The 6649-nt window shown below is 29.8% G+C and overlaps 1 long non-coding RNA gene across 1 annotated transcript; it reads left to right on the top strand.

The window, feature by feature from the left end:
• Positions 1 to 337: 337 nt before the first annotated feature.
• On the top strand, positions 338 to 1527 carry LOC138942511 (uncharacterized). The gene is made up of 3 exons (XR_011448323.1): positions 338 to 746; positions 1101 to 1182; positions 1472 to 1527. It is a non-coding gene; the product is annotated as an uncharacterized lncRNA (long non-coding RNA).
• Positions 1528 to 6649: the final 5122 nt, after the last annotated feature.

Below are 6649 nucleotides of genomic sequence, written 5' to 3'. Positions count from 1 at the left end.
GACTTTTACCAGCATCTAAATATGATTCGGATTAAGATCGAGCAATTAAACAATCGATTCGCAAAAGCGAGTAATTAATACAAGACTTCGCGATACATCAATCGTTTAATAAATATAATTAATCATAATTTAAAATATATTTTATATAAACTTTAATATATTCCGCGTATATATATATATATATATATATAATATAATTGTACATATAAAATATTTCGGCAACGACTTTTCAATAATATGATACTCGGTCTTGGCGGCGTAAAAATTGGCGCGCTATTGTTTACGTATCATGATTTTGTTATTACTCATACAGCGACACTTGAATAAGAACTATAGTGGGGTGGGACGCTCCGTCGACATCAAATTCTTTTCTTATGTGTTATCATTCACACGACGACATCCGCGCAGTAAAGTAGTTATGCGAGACGCTCCGTCAAATTCATTTCCTAAACGCGATCGCGACAAGTATCAAGGAAAATAATTCGATTTTGTCGCCCGCTTTGCTCGAAGTAATCGGTGAATTGCCGATTTGTCGACTCGAAGTGTGATTCTCACGTGAAGCGAGATTCGATCGTGCCGAAATTCGAAAGTGCGGGAGTGTCGTTTAAAGTATCGCGCGTATAAGTGCGGAAGTAATCTTTTAATAAAAGTGCGGGAGTGCCGTTTAAAGTATCGCGCGTGTGAATCAATCTGAGAGGAGGAGGAGGCCTAGGAGAGGCATCGGGCACTGATGGAACAACTCTATGGTAAGTAATTTGTTATTTGTATATTAATTATTTATTAATTGCGTACGTACAATTTAATTTACATAATTAATCGCGTAATTTGGCTTTTTATTTATATGATTTAAACAAGAGGGAATTAGAGAAAAAGATTTTTATATGAAAGCTATAATCTTATAAAAGTTTTTACTTTTAGATTATAGCTTATGTATGGAATTATTAGTAGTAGTGTTTTTTTCAAAATTTATAAAATTGTTTTATTAATCTGCGTATTATTATATCCATCGAATGTAAAATTCAATGTGTATAATAAATTTTTTAAAATATTAATTATTTTGAGTATTGCTACAATTTGCATCTTCTATTTGTATGTTACAGATCAATGTAGTAGTGACCCTGACATTCTGAGAGGAGGAGGAGGCCTAGGAGAGGCTTCCTGCATCGGCGGAGCAACCCTAGGGTGAGTATTTATTATTTGTATATTAGTTAAATTAGTTAAAAGTCGCGTACGTGCATTAATTCGATCTTATTATTTGAATGAATGAAACAAGAGAAAATTGGAAGGAAAACCTTTTACATAAATCCTATAAATGTTTCAATGTGAAAGAAAATCTTTTTATAATTTATAAAGTTATTTATTTATATAAAGTTTCTTTGTTAGTATTGTGTATTCATCGGATGTATAAATATTTCGAAATATTAATTATATTTCGCCGCTATAATTTGGATTTTATATTTATATGTTACAGACAACGTAGCGACATAGCCTCAAGACCAACAACTCCGCTGTTGCGCATCAGTGCCGGTGAGTGACAAACTTTTATTTAATTTTAAAGTAACGGATTTATAGAAATTGTAGATATAGATTGTAGATTGTAGATTGTAGATAAATCCATTGCTTTCAAATGGATGAGCTAAAACAGTTGAATGGAATAATTTTTATTAAGGTCTCTTGATATGCATTGCATCTATTGCAAAAATAAATTAAAGTCCAAATTAAAGAAGGAAGATTATAAAAAAAATATTTTATATATTATATATTATATATTATATATTATATATTATATATAAAATATTATATATTTTTTGGATATAAAATATTTTTTTTTTTGATTGATAAATTCTGTTTCATTTGTTTAAGGAAGACATTAAAATAAATTTATTAATTATATAACATAGTAATAATTTATTCATGTATTCATACATCGATTTTATACTAATTTTGTTATAGCCCATTCATCTATATTATTATATCAATTAAAGTTTTACTTTAATTGATGTAAAGCCAAATTATCGATCTATTAAATTATATAAAATATAAATGCTTTATTATTTTAATTTTAATATAAATTATATATTATTATAAATAATATTATATTATTATAAGAATTTCAATCAATTAATTTTAATTGATAACTTGGCATTATATTAATTAAAGTAAAGTTATATTAATGCATGACAAACGATCGTAAACGAGCGTAAATTTGCGCTCATTCACCGGCAATGATAATTAGCCGGCAACGGAAGGAATTTCTTCCTTCATTGATCTCCCATAAAGGGCGAAGCTACATTTCTGACTAAATAAATAGTCATAATAAATATGGCCAGGATGAATGAAAGGTAAGTTCAACTGGCCCAACGGAAGCAGCATACGGTAATTCTATTAGGGCACGCGAGTAGGGTACGCGAGTAGGGCACGCGAGTAGGGCACGCGAGTAGGGTATATAATTGCTATTTTACTCTATGTGTGTATGAACGTGCAAATAAAAATAGTTTATATAATATAAAATATTCTAAATTGAATTATGCAATTATTCGAAATAAGGGATTAAAATTAATCACAAAACGTAGCATGAATATTTATTAATATGAGATATATATATTTTGATATATATAATAATAAAATAGCGTAACAGCATATTATATTTTACATAATTCTAATAGCAAAAATATTAAGGCATATTACGCACGCGCGCCCGCCGAAAAAGCGGTATAAATAGGGCACGTCCACCTGCGTGCAACGGCGATCATCCATCGGCCGTTGCACTCCTGAATTCCACGGGAAAGACCATACCGGACGAAACGACAACGCGCTATCCGCGAACCGGCAATAATTCCGCGACCGCCATTTACGAAATCGGCCTCGCCATTAATACGGCGCGCTAAGTCCCGCTCAGGGGGAGGATCTATATCCTGCCGCGACATCGATCGACGTACGCGAATCGATACAGGCGCGGTTAAGTACCGCCCACCAACCCGACCGAAATTACCGCCCACCGGCCCGACCGAAATTACCGCCCCATAACTGGTGGTCTCTGCTACCTCTTTGCTTATCATGTTATCCTGATACTTTTGCGGATTTTGAAGCATTAAATTACCCGCTTTCTATAATTTAACTCTGTGCGACAGAGTTCTAATAAAATAAAACATTAACATAAATTATATACATACAATATACTCTCTCTTTCTCTATCTCTTTGGCATATAAGATAATATATATATATATAAATATATATATTATCATTAAATTAATTAATTATAAAATTGTTATCTAATACTAATAAATTATTTTATAGTTTAAATAATAATATTAAATTGCAAATTTAAAGAAATTTTTTAAAAGATAATAATTTAAAATATAAGAATTATATAAAATATATATCATATATTAAACTTTGAAGGGGTTTAGAGTTTTTATTAAATTAAAATCTTAAAATAATTTAAATAAGTAAAATTATTAAAGATATAATTATTCTAAAATATGTTAATAATGGTAATTTTTTAAAATTAATAAAATTAAATTTCAAATAATAAATATTATTAAAAAGTTTAGATTTTAAAATAAATAAAAATATAGTTATATTTATTAAATTAATGTAAGTATACATTAAAATAAAAGAATTTTAGGGATTCTAGATAGATTAAGAGATAATATTAGGCATATTAAATTAAAATTAATATAGGAGTAATTATTAAAAAAAAAAAATTAGAGAATAATTTAAAATGAGAAAAAATAAATAAGATTAGCCTATAAATAAATATGTAAATTAATCATAATAAATTTTTTAAAAAAATTAATATTAATATTCATCTGGTTTGGTTAATTGACGAGTATGTTAATAATATTCTAAAATTAAGTAAATTAATTATTTTAATGGTAGAGGTATATGAAGATAAAAGAATTAAAAAATATATGAATAAATTATTTATTTCAATAATTGAAAATATATAAAATGGAGTAACTTTTTGAATAGTTAATAAGATAAACAATGTATTTCATGGCATAGTTAAAGATATTAAAGGTATTCATAAATGAAAAGGGGGAATTCTTAATTTTAATATTAAAGATATGATAAAATTTAAAATAAAAAAGTCATAATTGTTAAAAAATAAATTATTAATTATTAAGGAAAAAATTAATATTAAAGACGCTATAACTTGAATAATATAATATAATAAAGTTCCGAACGACGCGTTAATTTCTTAAAAAATTACTGTGATTTACGAGATAGATTCATTAGACGCGAATGACCCAGGAAAAGACATCGCGATTTTCGCCAGCTTAATCCCTTTAATAATCGTAAGCTTATTAATTTCAAAATTTTAATGCGTCAATCCTTGTAGCGGAGATCATGTAGAACAATGTTTTTCTTGAATAATATCGATATGTTTAACGGTAATCGAAATCAAAGCGAATAATGTATCTGACGCAAATGATTTCGGCAAAAGCGTCGCGATTTCACCTCGCTTTATCGCTTTAATAATCGTCATCTTATTAATTTAAAAAATCTAATACGTCAATCCTTGTAGCGGAGAGCATGTAGAACAATGTCTTTTTTGAATAATATCGATATCTTTAACGGTAATCGAAATCAAAGCGAATAATGTATCTGACGCAAATGATTTCGGCAAAAGCGTCGCGATTTCGGCAAAAGCGTCGCGATTTCGGCTCGCTTTATCGCTTTAATAATCGTCATATTATTAATTTTATAAATCTAATGCGTCAATTCTTGTAGCGGAGATTATGTAGAATAATGTCTTTCTTGAATAATATCGATATCTTTAACGGTAATCGAAATCAAAGCGAATAATGTATCTGAAGCAAATGATTTCGGCAAAAGCGTCGCGATTTCGGCTCGTTTTATCGCTTTAATAATCGTCATCTTATTAATTTTATAAATCTAATGCGTCAATTCTTGTAGCGGAGATCATGTAGAATAATGTCTTTCTTGAATAATATCGATATCTTTAACGGTAGACGAGATGTAAGCGAATAATGTATCTGACGCAAATGATTTCGGCAAAAGCGTCGCGAGTCCGGCTCGATTTATCGCTTTAATAATCGTAAGCTTATTAATTTTAAAATTCTAATGCATCAATCCTTGTAGCGGAGATCATATGGAACAATGTCTTTCTTGAATAATATCGATATCTTTAACGGTAATCGAAATCAAAGCGAATAATGTATCAGACGCAAATAATTTCGGCAAAAACGTCGCGATTTCGGCTCGATTTATCGCTTTAATAATCGTAAGCTTATTAATTTTAAAATTCTAATGCATCAATCCTTGTAGCGGAGATCATATAGAACAATGTCTTTCTTGAATAATATCGATATCTTTAACGGTAATCGAAATCAAAGCGAATAATGTATCTGACGCAAATGATTTCGGCAAAAGCGTCGCGATTTCGGCTCGCTTTATCGCTTTAATAATCGTCATATTATTAATTTTATAAATCTAATGCATCAATTCTTGTAGCGGAGATCATGTAGAATAATGTCTTTCTTGAATAATATCGATATCATTAACGGTAATCGAAATCAAAGCGAATAATGTATCTGACGCAAATAATTTCGGCAAAAGCGTCGCGATTTCGGCTCGATTTATCGCTTTAATAATCGTAAGCTTATTAATTTTATAAATCTAATGCGTCAATTCTTGTAGCGGAGATCATGTAGAATAATGTCTTTCTTGAATAATATCGATATCTTTAACGGTAATCGAAATCAAAGCGAATAATGTATCAGACGCAAATAATTTCGGCAAAAACGTCGCGATTTCGGCTCGATTTATCGCTTTAATAATCGTAAGCTTATTAATTTTAAAATTCTAATGCATCAATCCTTGTAGCGGAGATCATATGGAACAATGTCTTTCTTGAATAATATCGATATCTTTAACGGTAATCGAAATCAAAGCGAATAATGTATCTGACGCAAATAATTTCGGCAAAAACGTCGCGATTTCGGCTCGATTTATCGCTTTAATAATCGTAAGCTTATTAATTTTAAAATTCTAATGCATTAATCCTTGTAGCGGAGATCATATAGAACAATGTCTTTCTTGAATAATATCGATATCTTTAACGGTAATCGAAATCAAAGCGAATAATGTATGTGACGCAAATGATTTCGGCAAAAGCGTCGCGATTTCGGCAAAAGCGTCGCGATTTCGGCTCGCTTTATCGCTTTAATAATCGTCATCTTATTAATTTTAAAAATCTAATGCGTCAATCCATGTAGCGGAGATCATGTAGAACAATGTATTTCTTGAATAATATCGATATTTTTAACGGTAGACGAGATGTAAGCGAAGAATATGTTAGACGTGAAGAACTTTCTATAATTTACCATTTTGCTACCTCTTTGTTACCTCTTTGCTTAACGTGTTATCCTGATACTTTTGCGGATTTTGAAGCATTAAATATTCCGCTTTCTATAAGTGACCTCTTTGCTACCTCTTTGCTCATCGTGTTATCCTGATACTTTTGCGGATTTTGAAGCATTAAATTTCTCGCTTTCTATAATTTAACTCTGTGCGACAGAGTTCTAATAAAATAAAACATTAACATAAATTATATACATACAATATACTCTCTCTTTCTCTATCTCTTTGGCATAGTACTCTGCGTTGATACCACTGCTT

Source organism: Polyergus mexicanus, unplaced genomic scaffold (assembly GCF_030449975.1).
Source record: "Polyergus mexicanus isolate NDT 795.1 unplaced genomic scaffold, iyPolMexi1.0 SCAF_22, whole genome shotgun sequence".
Taxonomy (NCBI): Eukaryota; Metazoa; Arthropoda; class Insecta; order Hymenoptera; family Formicidae; genus Polyergus; species Polyergus mexicanus.
This window is presented reverse-complemented; position numbering and strand designations above follow the sequence as displayed.